Below are 24,439 nucleotides of genomic sequence, written 5' to 3'. Positions count from 1 at the left end.
CTGAAATTCATCCAGAAATGTGTAAAAAGTAAAAAAAAAAAAAATACTCACCTTGTCCCGGCAGATGGAGTTCAGCCGCGGCCGGCCGGCAGTTCTCCTGAACTGCTGTGAGTAGTATTCAGCAGCCGGGGATTTAAAAAACCTGTCATTCAGCTGAGAGCTGCCCCTGATTGGTCCCTGCGCTGAGCCAATCAGAGGCAGCATTCACTCACCCATTCATGAATGGGTGAGTGAGTGCTGCCTCTGATTGGTGAGGCTGTGACCAATCAGAGGCAGCTCATTCAGCAGGCGGGGATTTTAAATCCCCACCTGCTGAATACTACAGAAAGCAGTTCAGGAGAACTGCCGGCCAGACGCGGCTGAACTCCGGCTGCAGTGGAAAGGTGAGTATACATTTTTTTTAATTTTTACACATTTTAGGATGATTTTCAGGTAAGGGCTTATATTTTTAAGCCCTTCCCGAAAATTCATCCCACGCTCGCCGGCAGCCCATTGCTTTCAATGGAGCCGGCTGTATTGCTGGCTCCATTGAATTCAATGGGCTAACATCATAAAGAACGATCTTTATGCTGACAGTGCGAGGGGGGGGAGGGGGGGCTCACTTTTGCCAGTATTGTGGCTTAATAGTGAGACCTCGGAGCCCGAAATGCAGCCCTGCATGTTGCTCCTCGCCTGCCCTATCCATTTCTGTGTTTTTTACATGACTTTGGTGATTTGCTAAGGTTTTCACAAATGAAAACCTTAGCGGAGCACCAGTCATATACAAAAATGCTCGAGTCACCCATTGACTTCAATGGGGTTCGTTACTCGAAACGAACTCTCGAGCATCACTGAAAGTTCGACTCGAGTAACAAGCACTCAAGCATTTTGCTGCTCGCTCATCTCTAGCTAATATACAAAATGAGACAGCTCGGATTGGGTGAAAACATGTGTAATTAGGTAAAGAATTGGCTCAATGATAGAAAGCAGAGGGTGGTAATAAATGGTTCGTACTCTGATTGGACCACCGTCGCTAGCGGGGTGCCACAGGGTTCAGTATTAGGCCCCACTCTGTTCAATATATTTATCAACGACCTGATAGAGGGGCTGCACAGCAAAATATCAATATTTGCAGATGACACAAAATTATACAATATAATCAATTCCACGGAGGACAATGTGCGGCTACAAACAGACCTGGATAAGCTGAGGGCTTGGGTAGGAAAATGGCAAATGAAGTTCAATGTTGATAACTGTAAGGTCATGCACATGGGTAGCAAAAATGGATGTTACCAATATACACTTAATGGGGCACTGCTAGGGAAAAGTGATATGGAAAAAAACCTGGGGGTACTAGTGGATTGTAGACTAAACTGGAGTCACCAATGCCAATCAGCTGCTGCAAAGGCAAATAAAGTTTTGGGATGCATTAAAAGAGGTATAGGGGCGAAGGACGAGAACATTATCCTTCCATTATATAAGGCACTTGTCAGGCCTCACATGGAATACTGCGCACAGTTCTGCTCACCGGTGCTCAGGAAAGATGTTACGGTATTGGAGGGGGTTCAAAGAAGAGCAACTAAGCTAGTACATGGAATGACGGGACTGGAATACCCAGAGAGGCTATCCAAATTGGGACTATTTACTCTATAAAAAAGAAGGTTAAGGGGCGACCAAATAACCATGTATAAATACATGAGGGGACAACACATGGATCTCTCCCGCGATCTGTTTACTCCCAGGACTGCAACGGTAACAAGAGGGCATCCGCTACGTTTAGAGGAAAGCAGGTTTCATCACCAACATAGAAATGGGTTTTTTACTGTTAGAGCAGTTAGACTTTGGAACTCTCTGCCTGAGGAAGTGGTGATGGCAAAATCCTTAGAGGAGTTTAAAAGGGGACTTGATGTCTTTCTGGAGAGGAAGGATATTATAGGCTATAAATCTAAGGTTATTTGTTAATCCGGGTACACAGGCAGGTAGGAACTATTAGGGGTTGATCCAGGGATTAGTCTGATTGCCATTAGGAGTCGGGAAGGAATTTTTTCCCCAAAAGGGCTAATTGGCTTCTGCTCTTGGGGTTTTTTGCCTTCCTCTGGATCAACAAAACAGGAGGATAAACAGGCTGGACTAGATGGACATTGTCTTCATTCAGCCTTACGAACTATGTTACTATGTAATTGTTATTTCCATTCCTCTTGCATCGTCCTTTCCTGCCACCTTGTGGTCACATAGTGCAGCTCATTCATAGACCTAGTTGAGTAGTTTCTGTAGATTTCTTTAGACACTAAGGCCTATGTACCATTGTAGTATACTACTTACCACAGTTAGCTAAATGCATCACATGAAAATGAACCTACAGAGTGTAAAGTAAACCAAAGACTGACCCCTGAAGGAGCTGAACGGATAGAAACAAGCAGTTCAGCCTGCAGCTATAGTCATTTGTAGGATACATTTTGTGGTATACTTTGTGGGGGAACATCCTGGGGGTGTATTGGAGTCGGGATAAGACAAGACAGATTTCAGCCAATGAACTAATAGACTAAAAAAATATATATTTTTAAAAATTACTAATTATGATAAAGATAGCAGAAGTGATATTTCCTACAGACTACAAATACATCCACTCTATGCAATGAAATACTTCTGATGCCTCAAGTGAGGGAATTGAGCGGTCACCTTATTTCAGAGAAACAAGTGATACCGCAGATTATTGCCAACCGATTTATATGGCGTAAAACCACATTGCTCATTATGATCATTAACCTTATTAAGCCTTGTTCACTGAACCTTTGGCAGCAATTTAAAGGGTTTTTACTGAAACTGAGGCTTCATTCCTACAAGCATATATATCAGACGCCGTTTTCACGGCCACCTGATATACGCTACCATGGGGCGTAAAAGCTTGTGAATGGGCGCACAACTCTAATGTTCGTGTGTCCGTTCAGATGGCATGGGCCCTGGCACATATACACCGCGGCTGCCATGCTATTGCTCTTCCCTCCCCCTTGCCAGCTCAACGAAATTTCTGCCCCCTGCTGTCTGATTGCAATGGAAGGGGGTGGTGAGGGGGCAGAGCTAAGTGTTACCCCATCCCGCCTCCTCCCATTGCTGGCTGTGAACAAGGGATGGGGATGGGGCTGTAGTTTAGTTTTACCCCCATCCTGCCCCCTCCCATTGCAATCAGCCGGAGGGGAGGAGAGAAAAGGCAGGGAGTTTAGCAGTCACGCTGCTAAACTCCCTCCTTACTCTCTTCTCCGCCTGCTGTCATTGGCTCCCTTAGGAGCTAATGCAGTGGCCGACATATTCGGGCCCAAAAGATAGTTCCAGGACTATCTTTTGGGCCTGACATGAAAACGCCTGGCGCTATATTGGCCGGTCGGCTCTTTTATGTCACAGAATACAGCCATGTGATCTGATGCATTGGAATAGAATGCACCAGATCACAGCATATATCAGCCGACCGTGAAAACGGCAGGCCGATATACGCTCATGGGAAAGAGGGCTAAGGCCCAATGTTTGCGGGCGGGTTTGATTTGCGGAATACGCGTGGGGCACCTGAACAGAAGATCAGCAAATCAAGCCGCCCATAGGGAAACATGGGAGTACACAAATTAATTAAAGTATGCGGATTTGTTTTGCGGACCTTTTGGTTTGGAAAACAAATCGCAGTGTGCTCCATATTGCTGCAGTTCCTCCACAGACGGCTTCAATTGCAGTCAATGGAAGCTGTCCGCTGCATGGCACACCTGCAGCTGATACTGTGGTGATGCCAAGGATCCCATGAGAAAGCAGGAGATATAAAAAAAGCAAAACTGTACTGCACATGTCCAACGGCGAGCCGTGAGGACTATGCACAGTACAACAAACCCAGAAGTGGAGACGTCACAGATAGGAGAATACAGGTATGCAGGGCTCACCGGCCGCGGCCAGGGTTGGATTCTGTGCAGGAACAGCATCTGACAGGTGATGTTACCAGGTCTTCTGGTCTGGTGGTATCCCGTAAATGTGTCACATGGGCTTGTAATTTAGAAGCCCCGGTACGTTTACAGAACACCACTGAAGGCGTTCCTGATGGAGCCTTCTAATCAACCACATGACTCCACCCGCAACCCCCAGTGCCACCAATGCCTTATTACTCGTAAAGCCCTAAAGAACTCTTATACTCATAGAGAATGTCTCCGAAGAAGTCACTCTGTGATGTCCTTAACCTCCAGACTTATTAGGTTATAGAGGTTGCGGAGGAGAGACTGGCGACAGTGGTAAGCCGTTCTTGCTTTGTCATATCAGGTTCACTCTCTGTACTGCAGTTGAAGCTGGTGTTCTCTTCTTCTGTTCAAGCTGTACTGACTCTCCGATGTGTCGTGCTGATCATAGGAGCCAAATCATGGATAAAATATGAAGGGGGGGACAAACACAAACAACGTTACCATACATGCTATCAGACTTCTAAGTATGGGTGGCATTACTAGTAACTGTGGCATGGATGGGGACATTGCGTGCAAGTTTGAAAAATAAAGCCAGGTGGTGGGAAATAGAGAAGTCAAAGTTGTCTAAGTGTCAAATTCTGTAGAGACAAGTTATGATTGCAAGGAATCATCCTGATGGTCTAGTCGGTGGGCAAGGAAAATGGTCTAGTCAGTTGGCAAGGAAATTGGGGGCTGGTCATAAATTAGCAGAAGAAGAAAAATAAGGGCTGAAGACTAATTGACAGATTATTGCTGAAGTTCAAACTAACTTGGACTGAAACTAACTTTTTGCTGGAATTTGGCAAACCGGCCCAATCGAACTTCTCAAAAATTCGCTCAATACTACTGGTCAACCAAATATTTATTTGGCCAACAGCTATTACTCCCAACTTTGCATACATATGTATGCTCGGCTTTGCTAAGTGTTTATGTGTCATCAATAGGTAGAGGGAGTAAGCTGCTGTGTCAGGCATGTCTGGTGGCAGCTTATCTCCCTTGAGAACAAAAGGATTAAAGGGGTTGTCCCGAGGCAGCAAGTGGGTCTATACACTTCTGTATGGCCATAATAATGCACTTTGTAATGTACATTGTGCATTAATTATGAGCCATACAGAAGTTATAAAAAGTTTTTTACTTACCTGCTCCGTTGCTAGCGTCCTCGTCTCCATGGTGCCGACTAATTTTTGGCCTCCGATGGCCAAATTAGCCGCGCTTGCGCAGTCCGGGTCTTCAGCAGTCTTCTATGGAGCCGCTCGTGCCAGAGAGCGGCTCCGTGTAGCTCCGCCCCGTCACGTGCCGATTCCAGCCAATCAGGAGGCTGGAATCGGCAGTGGACCGCACAGAAGAGCTGCGGTCCACGGAGGCAGAGGATCCCGGCGGCCATCTTCACAGGTAAGTATAGAAGTCACCGGAGCGCGGGGATTAAGGTAAGCGCTCCGGTGAGCTTTCTGTACGTCCCTGCATCGGGGTTGTCTCGCGCCGAACGGGGGGGGGGTTGAAAAAAAAAAAAACCCGTTTCGGCGCGGGACAACCCCTTTAAGCATGTTAAAATCCACCAACCGACCCTTTCTCCGGACAGCAGATAAGGGGGAAAAGTTGGGAGCCAACGTACACATTATATTATCAGTGGATTCAACCACCATTAATCATGTGTATGACCATCTTAAAGAGGTTGTGCCAAGTTTGATCGTTATCCCCATTCACAGGACTGAGAATGACTTTCAGATTGGGGGTCTAAGTAGTTGGATCTGTACCATGAATTCTGAGAACGCAGGTCCCAAAGGTCTCCAAATGAATGAAGTAATGGTTAAGCATTAGAGATGAGCGAGCACCAAAATGCTGGGGTGCTTTCCGCAATGCTCGATAGTTCATTTCGAGTAACGAACCCCATTGAAGTCAATGGGCGACTCTAGCATTTTTGTATATCAGCCATGCTCCGCTAAGGTTCTCATTTGTGGAAATCTGGAAAACCCAAGAAAGTGATGGAAACGACACAGAAACGGATAGGGCAGGCGAGGGGTAATATGCTGTGCTGCATCTCAGGTTCCCAGGTCCCACTATTAAGCCACAATAGCGGCAGGAGTGGGCCCCCCCCCTAACAATTTTTACTTCGGACAAACTCTCATTAGCATGGCATACCTTAGCTAAGCACCACACTACCTCCAACAAAGCACAATCACTGCCTGCATGACACTCCGCTGCCACTTCTCCTGGGTTATATACAGCCCAACACCCCGCACGACCCTGCATTCGCAGCGCACGCAAAAGTGTCCCTGCGCAGCCTTCAGCTGCCCTCATGCCACACGCTCACTTCGTAGCCACACTGAGCTCCCGCCCCCTCTCCGCCCCTTGCCACTATTTGCAATAGGAGGGGGCGAGATGGGGGCAGAGCTAAGTCCCGGAGCTTAGCTCTGCCCCTTCCATTGCAAATAGTGGCGCAGGGCGGGGAAGGGGCAGGAGCTCAGTTCCTGCTCCTGCCTCTTCCATCCTCCCCCCCTGCAGACAAGGACACCGTATATCGGCTCGGCGTGAAAACAGAAACTTCATGGACCTCATTATGAGGTATGGGGTTCTGTCAATCATGGATCTTGTAAAGTGTTGCAGCGTCCCGTAGGGTGACTCCGGACACATGGCATATGCTGAGAAGCTGGGAGGGCAAGATGCTGGCTTGTTACAGCAGTACTTACCATGCTCTCTCCAAGAGGGACGCATGCAGCCAAGGCCAGGGCAGCGCTGTGCCTCTTGCGAACGCCCCTAGGATAGGGATGCCCATTAGATGGTGGAACAGGGATTGTGGTTGTCACGGGTGACACCACTGTTCTGGTTTCCCTTGGAATCGGTATCGGTGGGGCAATAAACGAGCCACAGACAGGAGTATAGTACCTGAGGTCCCTAGGAACAGTCAGGGCCTGGAATAACTTTACTTGAATGAACACTCCAACGTTACAAGGCATAAATAGACAGTACTCCAAGTGCAGAATCAGGGATATATCTATATATACAGACAGACTTGAAGATGAGTACCTTCACATAGCCATGCCAGACTTCAAGACGCTTATGTGTGACAATTGAAGACGCGCACCTCCATCCAGTGGTCCCAGACTTCAGAACCCTTGGGTGTGAACAATTGAGTAGAAGAGTACCTCTGCACTGGGCCTTGTGTAGGAAAGCCTTAGGATTGGCACACTCTCTCGCTCTCTCTGGGGGCTCACTTGCTGATCATGCTGATCCTTGCGTTTGGGAAATCTCTCCTCCTCTTCCATCTTCAACACATGAGGACTGAAGGTGCCCTCATATGCCTCTGTGCTTTGCTCTCTCAGCTCCAGAAGATGAAACAACTACAACAACTACCCTTTTCCTGCTCTCATTCACTCATACCCACAGCCTCTCTCACACCACGTGAAAGGACACAAACCGAGACACCCTCAGACTGTCAGCTCACACCCCGCAGACATCAACCTCTCACCTGTAGCTGTGCAACACACACAACAGAACAACAAGACAGCCCAGCAAACAACAAGAAATACATGTACGACACCATGGATTGGGCCATGAAAGCATGCCTTGGTCCACTATAGTTCCACCCTACTTGAAAATAAGCCGACCCCAGCGCCTCCAAAGCAAAGTATATGAATCTGGAGTTGTCTCATCTTCAGTGTGGGACTTCCAGTTCACTTGAGAGGCCTCTGCGCAATCACAAAGTGTGCAAGGCGAAACCTATAAACACATCTCCTACCCCTGGTTACCTATGTGAAGGATTAACCCACTCCGGGTTTACTGAGACTACAAGAAGTGTCATTTCTGAGTATGGCTTTTTGTTTATGACAGCATGTAAGGAATATAACTTGCAAGTACAGTACATTTAGAATTACTACTAGGCTGAACAGAATTCAGGAACACTTCTCTCCAAAGACTAAAGAACTGAGATAAGTGAAATGATCATACTTTCTCTATTGAGGATAAAACACACTGTAACTGCCACAAAAATTAGAAAGGGCGACTGGCAGGAAAAACAAGAGACTAGTGGAATGACCATCACTCTCCCTGAACAAAGTAGAACAAGGTGAAAGGAAGGCCCCACCTGCTGGGACAGACCAGACAGGCAGCTAGCACTGAAACGCGACATGGGGGACACAGAAAACCTCCAGTCACACACATAAATCATACATACCATACACGCGGCTTCATGCACACAGTGGCAGATCTAAACTACATATTTCTAAATTAGCATATCTATATATTTTACTTTGGATATGAATATATTACCTTTAAGACTAAGCATAAACATTTACTTTACTGAGAGCAGAGAAATAAGCATGATTACGTAACTTCCATCTGCACATTACTTAAACGTTGCATAACAATAAGAACAATGAACTTTTCAATATGAAACAGCATAAACTATGAAAAGGAAAAAAACTTTGAGTCTTTTCAAAAGAGGGGCTTAATTGGGGATCAGGAACAATGTCTCTTACATAAAGAGTCTCTTATGCACAGAGTTCAACATGGCTCTCACGCCGCCGGATCACCTGGGTCACACAGATTGCATCATCATCTGAGCCAGAGGTCCAGCCAGTGGGAAACAACGTACTTTCCCAGGAATGGACTCCCAGGGAGGCCAATGATGAGGGGCTGACAGGGTCCCGAATACAACACCTCTCAGTCCGGGGTGGTGTAGCCGCACAGGGTGGTTGATATCCTTCAAAACCCACTGGACAGGTGTGTGGAGGACGCAGCTCCCTCTACAGGTGGAAATGTTCCCGTGTGCTGAAGTAAACTTGCACCCCAGGCTCCTCACAATCCCTTGGGAAAGAATGCAACCCTGTGAGTATCAGAGAGCGGGCCAACCTGTTGGCCCGATGGATCACAATCCAGGGAAGAAGCGGTTCCTCTTCACTGTACAGCATCAGCCGTGCACCGGTCTTTGCTGTATGATATTTGTGGACGGGACTGCAGGGATGAATACTGGACGTGCTCGCCCGATTAACAGTTCTCCGGGGCCTAGCTGCCTGGAGGGGTCCAGGTGAAGCCACCACTTTTCTTTAACCGGAGCCTCTTGTTCAGCCAGAGGTGATGCCATGGGGGTATTTGCAGTGTCCAGCTGCAGGGGGTCCTCTGGATCGTCCCAATATAATTGTGGCCTAGGCGGTGGGTAACCAGCAGCCACACCAGCGATTAAATGGTTGGTGGGGGTTGCTGAATGCAACATCTCGGCTCTGCGAGGTCTGCAGAAATCCTGTTTTCTGGCGTCTGCAGTGGCAGGTTACTCCTCCCCCTTGGAGTTGTTGAAAGTCTCTTTGGTGGGGTGGGTCCTCCTCCTTACTTTGTGCCTGGACAGGGTGCGTTTTTTTTGCACCAAATACTTGGCAGGAGACTTTTGGTGGGAATGAGTGAGCCAGAGAGGAGCTTTGGCGGTTGAGCACCATTTTGAATAGTCATGGTCGGAACATGCAGTTCAAACATTTGTAAATTGTTAGGACATTTTTTCTTTTTAGGTAGTACCTCTGCATTACTGCAGGCATAACTGTGTCACACAGAAGATTCAGCCCTGTTCCTAGTAACGCCAAGAAGGAGTAGGCTGCAGCATTCTATAGGGTGACCCCGGTCACATGGCATATGCTGAAGAGCTGGGAGGGCAAAATGCTGGCTGGTAATGGCGACACTTACCACGCTCCCTCCGGAAGGGACGCATGCAGCCAAGGCCAGGGCAGCATTGGGCCTCTTCCGGATACTCCTAGGATAGGGATGCCCAATTAATGGTGGAACAGGGATTGTGGTTGTCACGGATGATGCCACCGTTTGGGTCCCCCTCGGCATAAACATTGGGAGGGGGGCAATAAATGAGCCACAAACAGGAGTATAGTACCTCAGGTCCCCAGGAACAGTCAGGTCCTGAAATAACTTTACTTGAATAAACACCCCAACGTTACAAGGCATAAAAAGGCAGTACTCCAAGTGCAGGAAGAATCAGGAATATCTCTATATATACAGACAGACTTGAAGATGAGTAGCTTCACACAGCAACCCCAGACTTCAAGACGCTTGTGTATGTGATGATTGTAGATGCGTACCTCCACCCAGTGGTCCCAGACTTCAGGACCCTTGGGTGTGAACAACTGAGTAGAAGAGTACCTCTGCACTGGGCCTTGTGTAGGAAAGCCTTAGGACTGGCTCACGCTCACTCTCTCTCTCTCTCTCTCTTGGGCTTACTTACTGATCATGCTGATCCTAGCATTCAGGAAATCTCTCCTCCTCTTCTATCTTCAACACATGAGGACTGAAGGTGCCTTCATATATCTCTGAGCTTTGCTCTCTCAGCTCCAGAAGACGGAAGAACTACAACTACCCTTTTCCCGCTCTCAATCACTCACACCCACAGCCTCTCTCATACCACATGACAGGACACAAACCGAGACACCCACAGACAGTCAGCTCACACCCCGCAGACATCAACCTCTCACCCGCTGCAGCTGTACAACACACACACAACAAGACTGCCCCGCACCGAGCATCCACACAAGAAAGCATGCACTGGGCCACTACAGTGTAACTAAATGTTTTATAAACTTCTAAAATATATCATAGTGCGCTGTCAGAAATTTGGCTTGGGGTTCCAGGTGCTGATACCTCCATCAATTGCTACCACAAATGCACAGAAGCATACAACAGAGTGTAGGACAGCAACTAAAGGCTCAGGGGCCCGGGTGCAAAAGTCCAGCTCCGCCCATCACTCTACCGGTATCCATATCCAAACCATGTTGCATACAGCTGCAAAACAACTTTACATACATAATCTAGCCACTTGGCATAAGCTTTCTAAACATGACTCATTTTCTGGACTACATGAAAATATGTTTGCAGCCCCTTGGGCAAACTTCACATGGGCAAGCGCGATATACGGCTGTGAATCCCGCCCCTATATCGCACTCCCTACCATGTGAAATCCCCAAGGATGTGAGGCATATGTGAAAATACGCTGGCATCACTTTGCGGGTGAAAGCTTGCAGAGTTTCTCCCATTGTTTTCAATGGGAGACCTCACATCGCGTGCACTGAGCACATGATGTGATGCTGCCAACAGCCCCATTGAAAGCAATGGGCAGTATGATGCGAGAGTACACACAAGATAGAATATGCGCGATTTGTTTCCAACATCACATCATGGTGCCATTGTGGAAAGCATCGCTCATGTGTATGACCCCATTCAAAAGAAAGAAGCTCATATTTGTACGTGATCTGCACATCTCACAACGCACAAGTCTCGTGCGATTTTGACGCCCGTGTGATGGCGGCCTTTAGGCTGTGTTCATATTTTTTGGTTGCATTTTTAAGCAACAATTAAAAAACGCATGCGTTTTTAAGAAACTGCATACACTATTAAAAACTGCATGTGGATTTAAACAAAACGTGGGTTTTTTGTTGTTTTTTTTTTAAACCACATGCAGTTTTTTTAATGCTTTTTTTAATTGTGTGTAAAGTTTGCAATCATGTACAGGTGATACCCAGGTTATACCAGCATGCTCCATATCACTGTATACAAGAGATGTACATCCCCCTGTATAGAGTGATATAGACCATGCTGGTATAACCTGGATATCTCCTGTATACAATTATATGTACAGCTGGTATAACTTATACCAGCTATACATATATGATTACATGCAGGACATAGCTCAGACATACCACATGCTCCACTCCACTCTTCCACTATCAGACATCACTGACCGGACCAACCACGTGGCCGGCAGTGCACTGTTGTGACCAATCACAACTGCAGTCTCTCAGTGGAAGGGAGGACCATATGCCGGGAGAGTCTGTAGCCTGTAATCAGCTGCCGGCTGCCCCTGTCTGGGTGTCATTTGGAGCCACCCCTTGTCAGTTAGACAGCTTATGGTGGGGGCCACGTAGGCTTCCCCCTAGCGGAGAGTCCTGGTCACAATTGTGATCCCTAGTGGTACGCTAGTGACCAAGGCCATTTTCACACGGCCCAGAAGTCGCACCAGATTTGTGCATTGCGAGACACATAAGTCTCGCGTGAATATGAACCCCATTCTTTTGAATACACAGGCGATTGAGATGCAGGAAACAAGTCGTGGCACGTCCTATCTTTGGGCGTGCCCTTGAATCACACTGCCCATTGTGTTCAATGGGGCTGGCGGCAGCATGCTTGGTGGACGCGAGGTCTTCCCATTGAAAACAATAGGAGACACTTCGTGATCCTCCTTTGTGGCAGAGGATCGCTACTTCCACAAAGTAATGCGAGGCGGTTTTGATATGAAAACGCCTCGCATCCTGGGCAAATCGCATGTTGGCGAGTGCGATATCAGGCCGTAATTAGCAATTGCCCATGTAAAGTTGGCCTGAGTGCTGTGGCTATTTGGCTAGTATTGGTGAGTGGTGTACAGACTCTATAAACTTTCTAAGGAGCCAGTATATTGCTACAAGGAAAACCAGACACAACCGAATGGGCACAGCACTCACTTTTGATCGTTCTTATTAGTGATCGGTGGAGGTCTCAGCACCCGGACGCCTACCAATCAAAAGTTGTTAAAGCATCTATTTACACTTTAAGAATGGATGCCAGAGGACTAACAACAGCCCGAGTTCCATCATAACCAGTTATTTATGTTTATTGCTCTGTCATGATCAGCTTTATCACAAACTGATATATATTTTATACATTATATATATGCTCCAGGGCGTTTATGTACATCCTGGGTGGGAAAGAGTTACTGCAAAAAGTAATGTATAATGAAGCCCTATGGATGGTGTGGGCTCAGTAGTTAAGCCCGTGCCATCCGCAGCAGAAGTTGGCTGTGACGGATAGCCTGCTTCCTGCTGTAACAGCGGGGATCAGTGAGAACACCAATCACCGCTGCTAACCCCTTAAATGCCACGATCACTGTTGATCATGGAGTCTAGAAGGTTAGCAGAGAAACGGCGCTCCTTCAGTGATATCATTTGCCCTCCGCTATGAAATCATGTTTTGCCAAATCAATAGCGTCTAGGCCTGCCATGACCAGTGATAGGAAGAAACAGTGATAGAAGTACTGCAGTGTATTATCTGTGTGATCTTGAGATCGCAGGTTCAAGTCCCTTAGAGGGACATATAAAAAAGAATGTAAAAGAAATAGTCCCAGAAAATGTTAAAAAAACAACTGTTTGCAAAGTTTCTCTTTTTTAGTTAAAAAGCCACATGTGCAGTATCGTTACATCTGTGATGACACATACAATGAATTGAACTTTCGTTTAGTGTTTGCTGTGCAGAATAAAAAATAAGCAAGAAAACAAAGAGCTAAAATGCTTTTTTGTTAATTTGGTTCCCAGAAACACAATGAAGTGATAAAAAAGTTATATGTACCCCAAAATGGTACCAATAAATATTACAGCTTGTGACAACTTTTGGAATGTTAGATCATTGGGTCGCCATCTTTTCTCCACCAGATGGATGGTCCACACCAGTAAACCACATCCAGGCCAGGTATTCGGTACAAACTTAGTAAATCCGTTCTTTATTGTGGTAAACCAATACCAATCATACTGGTCGCAGTGTACACTAATACAAAACAGCAGATAACAAGCCCTCTATGTCACTGAGAAAATAAAAAAGTCAGGACTTTTGAAAAGTGGAGATGAAAATCCCCAAATCTTGTTGCATCCTTACGTCCAAAATAGGCCGTATCACGAAGAGGTTACAGAAGACATTCAGCAACTTTTTCCCCGTTTGATGTGAGTTTTCTGGTTCTTATCAATTGTAAGTGTTATTTCCATTCCTCTTGCATCGTCCTTTCCTGCCACCTTGTGGTCACATAGTGCAGCTCATTCATAGACCTAGTTGAGTAGTTTCTGTAGATTTCTTTAGACACTAAGGCCTATGTACACAGTTAGCTAAATGCATCATATGAAAATAAACCTACAGAGTGTAAAGTAAACCAAAAACTGACCCCTGAGGGAGCTGAACGGATAGAAACAAGCAGTTCAGCCTGCAGCTATAGTCATTTCTAGGATAGGGGTGTAACTAAAGGCTCAGGGGCTGGGGTGCAAAAGTTCAGCTTGGTCCCCCCAACCCCATACCTGTACCCATATATAAACCGCACAGCATACAGCTGCAAAACGAATTTACTTACCTGATCTAGCCCCTTGGCATAAACTTTCCAAACATGACACATTTCTTGGACTACGTGAATATGCGTAGCGTACGTGCATGTGATATGCAGTAATTCGCAGGCAATCAAATATATTGCCATACGCAGATCCCCTCACATTTGCGAGTAGGAATTGCGTGATACACAAGCGCAAAAAAGAAAGCAACATATTCTATTTTGCGGTGTATTATGCCCGAGAAAGCCCATAGTTCTGTATGGGTGCATAATCAACGCTGCCTATACGCAATATTATTATGTATGACCGCTATGTTTATGCATCGCAGTAGCGCACAAAATGTTAACCACAATTAAAAAAGCACATTAAAAAACTGCATTTAGTATTCAAAAACCGCACACGTTTTAAGAAACTGCATGCACTATTAATAACGGCATGTGCATGTAAACAATGCATGTGTGTATTTTTGTAAACCGCATGCAGGTTTTTGATGCATTTTTTAATTGTGTGCAAAGCGTGCCATCATATTCAGGAGATACCCAGGTTATACCTGCATGCTCCGTATCACTATATACATGGTCGTTATCAATATATACAGCAGATGTATATACATTTCCTGCATACAGTGATATTGACCATGCTGGTGTTAAGCCGGTTGCACATTTGTGTGGGAAGCTCCGGACCGAAGTTCAGTCTCATATCCACCTCAAAATACTGGAAGAAAAAGCGATGCATGCAGTGCCTTTTTCTCCAGCCAAAAGCCAGGTGGCTGGGCAGAAAGCGGACGGACCCCTTTATAGTCAATGAGTCCGCCTGGCTCTGTCGCTTCCGTCTGAGACAGAGCCACTCGGCCACGGGGATTCCCTTTCCTGCTCCCCGAATGGAGCAGAAAAGTGATATCCCCAATGCAGGGGTGAAACCAACCTAACTGGGTATCTCCTGTATATAATTATATGTACAGCTAGTATAAGCTCTACACCTCCCTGTATATAGTGATATACCAGGATATACCAGTATGGTCAATATCACTATATACAGGAGATGTATAACCTGGGTATCTTCTGTATATAATTATATATGTAAAGCTGGTATAGACTATACATCCTGTATATAGTGATATACTAAGTTATATCAGTATGGTTTATATCACTACCTACTGGATGTCTAGTTTATAGCAATTGTGTTTGCCTTTCTTGTTGCTGCATCACTCTGTTGACTTGCCAATTCTGCCTGGACTGGCCAATCATCTAACGTGTATGGCTGGATTTCTACTGCCCGATCCTTGTGTTCTCAGGAGATAAGCCACTGCCGGAGGTCTGGCAGCAGCTTTGTTCCTCGCTACACAGAGGCCCATGCATGCTCGGCCGAGCTTAACGTCAATGTGTGTAGGGGGATTGGGAGAGATAGCTGTTGGCTGAAAGTGCGTTTGTCCAACACCTTAGCAATAAAGGATGCGGTCTACCAGTTAAAGCCCAGGGTCGCTATGCTCTAAAACAGTGGTTCCCAACCTTTTCAGCCTCGGGGCACCCCTGGAAAAAAGAATTTACGGCCCGGTGCCCCTACCAAAAGGGGATGTGGTTGGGGTGTGACCAGGGTGTGGTTAGGGGCGTGGCCTATCACAACATATTATATATTCTGCATTGAATATGAATTTTTACATGTGATTTTTTTTCACAGGGGCACCTCTACCCAAAATGTTTACACGATATACAAAATCTAGTCATTTACAACCCTTTAATGATGGGGCGTGTTTCATCCAGAGAGCCAGCGGCAACAGAGCCAGCTTCATCCAGAGAGGCTGCCAGGGGTGCCGAGGCTCCGCGGCTAGTATGCTTGGATTCGTTGTATTATGTCACCTTTGGAATATGCGGGTGGTGACATAATGTTATGAATCCAAGCATACTAGACGCAGAGCCGCGGCACCCCTGGGTTGTTACAGAGTGTATTAGAGCATGCACTGCTTTGGGTTTTTTTTTTTTGAATATCCAAACTCCATGCTATTGCGTGTGGGTCAGAAAAAAAAAAGCAGGCCTGCCCTATCTTTCTTGCATGTATGGAAAACTACATGCGAGAAAGATAGGGCAAGTCCTATCTCTTCTTGTGCGTAGTATTATCACGCGAGAAACCAACAGTTTCTTCTTGCCCCATTATGTAGCCATAATTTTCACATGGCCATATGTTAAAGCCCTAAAAAGCTTATTTTTATATGCCACCAAGCACTTCCATCCCCAATGTCAGTAGGCAGCACTGGTTGTCCAAGATATACACAAAAAAAACCCAGAGAATGGCAGAGGATTTTTGCCAGTTTTTTTTACTGTCCCTAACAGACAGGCACCTAACCCTTTCCAAGCCAATTTTTTATCCTGGTTTCCTAGGGGGCTTACTCTTTTTCTGCCGTAGTACAATGGCGTTATCTGCTGGCTAAAGCCAGTACTGCATGAGGTGACACGTTGGATAGGCTCCGACAGCAGAGAGGCTGGCAATATACAGTAAGAGAACCCTGACGGACGTCTTCCAACATCAGAGCTGTACAGCCTTAACTCATAATGTCTTCAGAGGTCAGGCAGTGGATTGGAAAGGGTTAATATAAAACTGCTCTACATGTTATGGAGCTGCTTTGGGGTTGACAATAATGACACTTGTGATACATTGTATCCTTCATACTGTGTATACTTTTACCTTTAGACCGTGTTAGAGACACATTGGCACATGAGATGTGTCATGCAGCCTGCTGGCTCATCAATGGAGTGCAAGAAGATGGACATGATCAACTGTGGACGTCCTATGCTGAAAAGGTCCCCCGTGTCCATCCTGAGCGCCCGCCAGTGACCAAGTACCACAATTATGATATCAACTACATGCGCGAATGGTGTCTAAAAAGGTTAAGTGATATTTTATTTCCATGTACTGGTGTAGAGAAGAGGCTCCATAACAAAAATTAAAAGCCCCCCATAGTGTTTTTTTGTTATCCAGAACAGTAAGGCCTTGTACGTCTTTCCCTTCCATCATTTTAGACATTTATTTCTATAGTAGGCCCCATGTTTGACTTGCAGCGGTGGGGTCATAGGTTCGAATCTGACCAAGGACAACATCCGCATGGCGTTTGTATGTTCTCCCTTGTGTTTCTGTGTTTCCTTCCACACTACAAAAACATACTAATAGGCAAATATAGATTGAGTGCCCCCCGCACACCATGGCAACAGCGCCCATTGTAAGTGATGACAATGTATTCATGTAGTAAATATGTACAATAGAAAAGTTATATATGATTTCTAATTTATTCTATCATCACTGTTCACAGAATACCATTAAGGATGCGCCTCGTCTTCAGGAAGTAAAGATCCTGTATCCTACTGAATAACAGCAAGCAGAGATCTTGAAACCAGGAGAAGCTGATCCAGAAAGTATATTGGGTAATTGCAAAAATTACATATAAGTGATACTGAGAATAATATTCAATGGTCCGGTATGTAAACTGCCTCATGCACATGTTAATATAGCAAGGCTACTATCTATAGGTCATGCCTGCATTGCGCCCACTACACACGGCCTCATCCGAATATAATTGCTCTGTCATTAATATACATGTTAACCAGTAAATTGATACACATACAATCTTCCTAGTCATACTCCGGGCTTTGTGACTTGTGCAGTCACATTGGGTGGATTACCTGTCACTACTGACAAGGCCACCCCTGGTCTGCAGCCCTGATGCCACAGTTGGCGTCTGAACCAATGGAAAGACAGCGGCACAGAATGCGGTTGTGTTCCTTCTTCATAGAATATGCTGCGTTCATCAGGAATCTGGAAGTGTTACAGTATCTGCACATTGCATAACGGTTTTATTTGGGCCCCATATGATACTCCATAATGGGGGAGTCAGTAGAAGGTGCTACAATCGGCACTATTCAACTTAAGGCTGCCCCTGTATCTGCTTTATGTATTAATATTTGACCAATGACATTACAATATCAATGTCACATGACTAATATTGTCACTAAACTTAACTGGCGTAGAACATACCGGACAGTTCTAAATGCCATGTAATGGATAATTCCATTGAGGGTTGTTGAAGGAGTTATAGAGAGAGGATCGTGCTATTCTGTGGCTACAGAAATGGCGTCAAAAAAGTGTTTTAAACGTATTATTGTGTTGTCCGATTCGGACGCTAGCAGCGGTGATGAGGATTTCCATCAGGTGATCCGTCAATTCTCTATAGTCTCATTACTCTGATTATGGCTAACTGTCCTTAACTCTTACAAGGAAAATGAAGTCAGAACATGACATTTTGCTATTTTTGCCTATTAGTTACAACTAGTTGGTTAATACTAGTCATGATGTTAAATACTTCATCTTCTTTATCTACTTCCTTTCTTCTAGTCTCATCCTAGAAAGAAACCAAAACTTCCGAATAAAGAACAGGAAGGGGGTTTCCTAAGTGGGGTAACACCCAGAAAACCAGGTACTGATCTCCTATATTATAAGGACTCTATTACGCTGCTGTATGCCTTTATAATAAATGGATTTAAGATTATAGCAGCGTAATCCATGTTTAGTAGTTTTGCACCCCGGGTCACTAACATCTAAAGTCAAGTTTGAATTCTCCTGGTAGATGAGATTTGTTTCAAGCCGTTTGCTTTCTTTTGATTATTACTATTATTTGGCTAATACATTCATTTTTTCCCTCTTCATCAGTTACATCTAAACCATCATCCAGCCATGACGTCTACAGGTAAGATCAATGACATCTTCTTGGTGCGGAGCTCAGGTCCATCAGCATCTACTACATATAAGACCCTGCTGGTTCCCGGGATCTGCATTATTTCATCTTCTCTCACCTACTGATATCAATGATTTCATCCAGTTAATAAGACTTGTGAGGTTTCACTATTAGAATTGTATCCCCTCATTTATAGGTCTATATGTGATTTCACAGATCCAACGATGTCATTGTGATTTCAGATGATGATTTTACAAGTGAGGAAACATCAAGTCGTAAACGTAAGGAGTAATAAGCTGAGTTTTATAGAAACAACCCTGATTTCTGGTATTGGATAGAGATGAGCGAGTATACTCACTAAGGCACATTACTCGAGCGAGTAGTGCCTTTGTCGAGTATCTCCCTGCTCGTCTCTAAAGATTCGGGGGTTGGCGGGGGGCGGGGCACGGCAGGGAAGAGCGGGGAGGAATGGAGGGGAGATCTCTCTCTCTCCCCCCCCCCCCCCCGCTCCCCGCCGCAACTCACCTGTCACCCGCACCAGTCCCCGAATCTTTAGAGACGAGCGGGGAGATACTCGGCTAAGGCACTACTCGCTCGAGTAATGTGTCTTAGCGAGTATACTCACTCATCTCTAGTACTGGACATAGTACATTGCTGACTCCTCTCTACTCTTATGTTATTCACAGGACCCAGGACTTCTGATACAGACGCCGTCGATGGCTAAGAGCAGTGCGGATCTCCAGTGTTCATTAGTGACAGCGATGACGAGGATGATTGCACCATAATAACACCAACAACCAACATAACTGGTCAGTTTCCACAACTATTATCTGGATCTTTAGAGATGACTTTTAATAAAAGTTTAATTAAACTTTCTATTTTTTAGTCTGCATCGGAGACCAATATAAGCCTAAAACATTAGCTTCTCATGATGATTCTTCTGCTAAATCCAGGCATAGTTCATTATATATTTTGCCTGAAATATAACATGGAGTTAGTCACTAAGTCACATCTAATATTAGGTCCTCTTCAGGGTGTCCAAATGGAGGAAAGCTAAGATGTTCTTTACTATAATGCATTTGTCTTCCTGAATTATAAATACTCGCTAATATAAACCTTCCTCTACTGATTGTATCATAATTAAACATCTTCACTGCTTTATATTTCTATACAGATAACAAACCCTTTGAATGTACAGATGAACCCACCTCAGAGGAAGGGTAAGTTATATGAAGTTTATGTTCCTGTAATTCGCCTTCTGGGAGCTGCACTTTCCTGCCTCCACCGGTCTGTACCTATAGCTGCTGCTTCATGCCCCTATGGAAGCTCCCCCTCTTATTCAGATCCCCCCCTTCCCTGGGATTAGTGTTTGAAATAATGAAGGACTGATTGATATATAATTTTTTTCTTCTTTCCAGGGGACCTAGATGTAACATCAAGAACTGCTTTATCCATGAAATTACGGCAGTGACATCCCCATATGTTACACATTTCCCGACCAAACAGGAGCTGGGAACACAACTGTTCAACCTATACAACCGAACCATGTTTGAGAACAAGGTATCTTGTACAGTATTTAATCTCTGGGTTACACATCTTGATGTCCATCTATTCATCTTAAACTCTAGTCATAATTTGTGGTCTTTATGGATTTCTCCCTAGCAGCAATTGTTGGCTCCAAATCTGGTCCGAATTACAACTTGGCACTTCTGAACCCTAATATAAAATCTGTATTAGAGCCTCTCGCCTACCGTGTGCCATTTTGGGTGTCTTGACATGTGGCATGCTGTGCCCTCTTAGGCACCAGGGCCCGGATGGGCCTGCTACCTCTGCATCCCTATAGCTAAGCCCCTAATGAGGTTCCCAAGTTTTATCCACATGGTCTTGATTTCGGGATGAAAAAGGTTTTTAAAATTAACTTTAACCACCACTTGATAAAAATTGCAGATTTAATGGATTTTTGTTTCACTTGCTCCCTTAGCTACCTGGTTCCACACAAATAAAATGGAATACACATCTGATGGCAGCATCTGGTCTCTGTTGTAATGTACTGGATGATGGGGATTGTTCTTCAATTATTGAGCTCTCCGAAATCGTCTGTGACTCTGCAGGTAAGTTTCACAATCGCGCTACACGTTATGGAGCTGCTTTGGGGTTTACATTAATGACACTTGTGATACATTGTATCTTTCATACTGTGTATACGTTTACCTTTATACCGTGTTAGAGACACATGGGCACATGAGATTTGTCATGCAGCCTGCTGGCTCATCGATGGAGTGCAAGGAAATGGACATGATCAACTGTGGACGTCCTATGCTGAAAAGGTCATCCGTGTCCACCCTGAGCGCCCACCAGTACCACAATTATCAAATCAATTACAAGTTCAACTACAGCCACCTGCAGACGGCCGGGTCGGATCCGGCTGCAAGAATTCTCGCAGCGGGACCCGACCCGAGCGTCTGCAGAGAGCAGCGCGGGCACTCACCTCTCCCGCGGCCCCGGCTCTTTCATGTGCCGGCGGCCAGTGAGCATGCCGCGATTTGTTTGCCACGCGAAATTTCGCGCAGCCAAATCGCAGCTGTCTGCATAGGATTGTGTTTGTTAAAGCAATCCTATGGCAGCTTCCAGCGGTGGAAATCCCGCCGCGGAATTTCCACCCATCTGCTGGCAGCCTACATGTGTGAATGATGCCTAAAAAGGTAAAGTGATATTTTATATAAATAGTATAACAAATATTAGGCAGTACAAATTTATATAGCAGCTTCAGAAAAATACATTAATGCAGCTTTCATTTGGTTATAAAAAAAAAAAAAAAAATTTCATGAAATCGTTCAAATTGTTATAGTATAAAATAAGTTCATCCTCTAATAATTGGTCTTCTTGGCCAATACCTGCCTACTAATCCCTGTTTTTCCTGTCTTCGTAGATATGGATTCTCCACAAGTCTTGGTGATGAGACAGCATATTGTCAGATATGTGGTAGCCCACTGCTCAGCCAGGATGAGGACAATGAGGACGGTCCATCTAGTAGCCATCAAACTCCATCCACATAGATGATCAGAGAGAACTGCAGCACAACTAAAAGACCATCATCTGGAATGAGCCAGCCAAAGCAAATGAGACTCAATCCTGGCTGTTCCGTAAAACTAAAGCACCCTATGACTTCCGCTACCAAATCTAAGTATATATGCTGTTCATAATTAAAGTTGTAGAGTAACATTCTACACAAAGGAGGTTTGAAGGAGTGGTTTCCAATGACATGTGGTTAGCTGGATAATCATAGGCTGCGTCTCCTAGTCCGGCGTTTACCAGCACTGGAGGCTTTCTGATCATTCTCAGTTTATTCTGCCTTGATCTATGGGACTGTTGCTGGATTTATCATGAAATGATCCCATGCAATGTCTTCATATAGTAAATATATATAATAGAAATGTTATATATGATTTCTAATTCATTTTACTTATCACTGTTCACAGAATAGCAAACGTATTACCATATTGTCCAACTCGGATCACAGCAATGGTGATGAGGATCTCCATTAGATGAGTCATTACTTTTTATGGTCTCATTACTCTGAACATAGCTAAGTGTCCTTTTCCAGCTCTTTCCTCTACCCAACCTGATGTATAACCCGACTCTAATAATCAGTAATTCTACAACTCCTGCTACAGGGAAAATGATCAAAACATGACATTTTGTTATCTTTACCTATTAGTTACAACTAGTTGGATAATGCTTGATCTTCTTTATCTTCTTCCTTTCTTCCAGTCTCCTCCCAGAGAGAAACCAAAACTTACAATTCAAGTACAGGAAGGAGGTTTCCTAAACGGAGTAACCCGTGCGGAAGCAGGTACTGATCTCCTATAGAATAAGGTCTCTATTATGCGTCTGTATGCCTTTATACTATCTGGATCTAAGACAATAGCTTTGGTTTTGAGAGGTTGTAAATAACAGATAGGAAATAAGTCACAACAGAGACATTCATAATTCATTCTTCTTATCCCTGTTCACAGAACGCCATCAAGGATGCGCCTCTTCTTCTGGAAGTAAGAACCCCGAACCAGGCCTGCGTTATTTTCACAAGGCTATAAATTTACTGGTTATGCTTGGAATAACTGAACAAATAGCTACATGGGCAGCTGTGATGGGAATCACAGAAATCTCCCAAACCTTACTCCATATTTCCCAATAAAATAAAATAAAATAACTTTAATAGTCTTCTATCTTCTTTTCCTGAGACTGCTGGCCCTTCAGCAAAGAAGCAGCCACCTATTACCACCTCTTCACAAATCAATGGTCAGACCACACAGGGAATATTGTGTATAGTTTTGGGCACCGGTACTCAACAAAGAGAACAGAGCTTGAGCGGGTACAAAGATAGGCAACTGAAGTGATAATCACTGGTGGAATATAAGACAGAGGGAAATATCTACCATATTAAATCACATACAAGACCAAAATAATGCCGGCCATGGACCGGGTAATTATTGAATAAACAGGGGGAATGACATTGTTTCATTCAATCCCCTAGGTTGACAGCTGTCAAGACGAAAGATTCACTGGACCTCTTTTCTCATAATCTTATTGTCTAAATCACATCTTCTCCCATCCAATCTCAGTGTTTCCCTGGAACAATATTTCTTCTAGATTATTTTAACATGTGTGCAAGTTCTGAGTTCATCCATCCTGGTTTCTTTAAATGCTTCCCATTCTTCCTTCTTTTAGGGATTGTTAACCATTGTGCCTTGAGAATCGCATTTCGCAATATTTCTCCACCTTCTTGGACATTTCTGTCCTTAAGAACATCCATCCATTGGATCCTTCCTACCCTCTTTCTGAGTGGAGATGATGCTTTCCTAATTCAGTAACAGTTGAGAGCGCTCAGAGGATAACACACTCCTACTGAGAATTACTAGTACCAGATCACCTAGTCAGGTATTTCTAGGCATTCAATATTTTGCACATGTTTCCTGAAACGGAGAATTGAGTATTATGGTGAATTCACACCTGTGTTAGGGGCAGTTCAGAAAGATGGAAACCCATAACTGTGCCCTAACGCAGGTGTGAAAGCAGCCTTAATCCCTTAATGACCGACTATACGTCTTTTGATGACGGCTGTTAGTGGGCTTTATTTTGCAGCACAGTCTTTTGATGACGTCTGCATGAGAAGCATGGATCAGGGCTCCTATGCAAGAGAGAGACGGTGCTCGGCTGTCAGAAGACAGCCTGTCACTTCTTCTGACACCGGGAACTAAAGAAACTTCAGTGTGACCGCGGCATGTAAAAGCCTAACAGAGGGAAGGGCCTCTCTTTGTCACCCATCAGTCCCCCACATTGTGATTGCAGGGTCCCAATGGGTTGCTGTGGCACCTGAATATAACCTCTGGGTCTGCCAGCTTTCCAATGCACTACTATACTGAACAATGAAAAAATATGGTGATAATCAAGTCCACTAGTGGGATAGAATTTTAAAAAAGTCTAAAAGAAGAATAGTGAAAAATAAAAATGCCAAGTCCCGCCTTTATTGGTTAAAAAAAAAAAAACACCCGTATGGTATCGCTGCATTTGTAATGACCCAGAGAAAAAAGTTAGAACATTTAACCCGCACAGTGCATGCCATGAAAAAAAAATACAAAAACAGTGAAAATAGATAGCTTTACCTGTCTGGC

General features: G+C 44.7%; 1 protein-coding gene and 1 long non-coding RNA gene across 2 annotated transcripts in view; both read left to right on the top strand.

Moving 5' to 3' along the window:
* The window catches only part of LRRC75A (leucine rich repeat containing 75A), a 454,790-nt gene that overhangs the window by 294,934 nt on the left and 135,417 nt on the right, over window positions 1–24,439 (top strand). The window lies entirely within an intron of this gene.
* LOC136624640 (uncharacterized) lies at window positions 17,400–18,781 on the top strand. The gene is made up of 3 exons (XR_010792365.1): window positions 17,400–17,460; window positions 18,428–18,509; window positions 18,743–18,781. It is a non-coding gene; the product is annotated as an uncharacterized lncRNA (long non-coding RNA).

The sequence above is a fragment of the Eleutherodactylus coqui genome, chromosome 4 (assembly GCF_035609145.1).
Source record: "Eleutherodactylus coqui strain aEleCoq1 chromosome 4, aEleCoq1.hap1, whole genome shotgun sequence".
NCBI classification, from domain to species: domain Eukaryota; kingdom Metazoa; phylum Chordata; class Amphibia; order Anura; family Eleutherodactylidae; genus Eleutherodactylus; species Eleutherodactylus coqui.
Note: the sequence above shows the minus strand (reverse complement) of the source record. Positions and strands in the feature narration are given on the sequence as shown.